The 363-nt window shown below is 49.0% G+C and overlaps 1 protein-coding gene across 2 annotated transcripts in view; it reads right to left on the reverse strand.

The window, feature by feature from the left end:
* Positions 1 to 363, reverse strand: part of ITGB1BP1 (integrin subunit beta 1 binding protein 1) — a 16,928-nt gene that overhangs the window by 1,328 nt on the left and 15,237 nt on the right. The window lies entirely within an intron of this gene.

The following is a 363-nucleotide window of genomic DNA, read 5'->3' on the forward strand; positions in this document are numbered from 1 at the left end:
TATTACCCCCAGGTCCCTTTCATTCATGGTGCTGGTCAGTTTGGTGCCACCAAGCCTGTAGGTGTGTTGGGGGTTGCTTGTCCCAAGGTGGAGCACTTTACATTTCTGGACATTGAACTTCATCAGATTCCGATCCACCCAACTTACTAGCCTGTCTAGGTCTGCCTGTATCTGTAGCCTATCTTCAAGCGTGACCACACTTACCCATAACTTGCCGTCGTCCATGAACTTGGCCAGTGAGCTCTTCAACCCACATCCAAATTGTTCATAAAGATGTTGAAAAGTACTGGACCAAGCACCGAACCCTGTGGGACACCGCTGCTCACTTCTCACCAGGATGATGCATATCCATTCACTACGACT

Source organism: Gavialis gangeticus, unplaced genomic scaffold (assembly GCF_001723915.1).
Source record: "Gavialis gangeticus isolate Ggan-Ray unplaced genomic scaffold, GavGan_comp1, whole genome shotgun sequence".
NCBI classification, from domain to species: domain Eukaryota; kingdom Metazoa; phylum Chordata; order Crocodylia; family Gavialidae; genus Gavialis; species Gavialis gangeticus.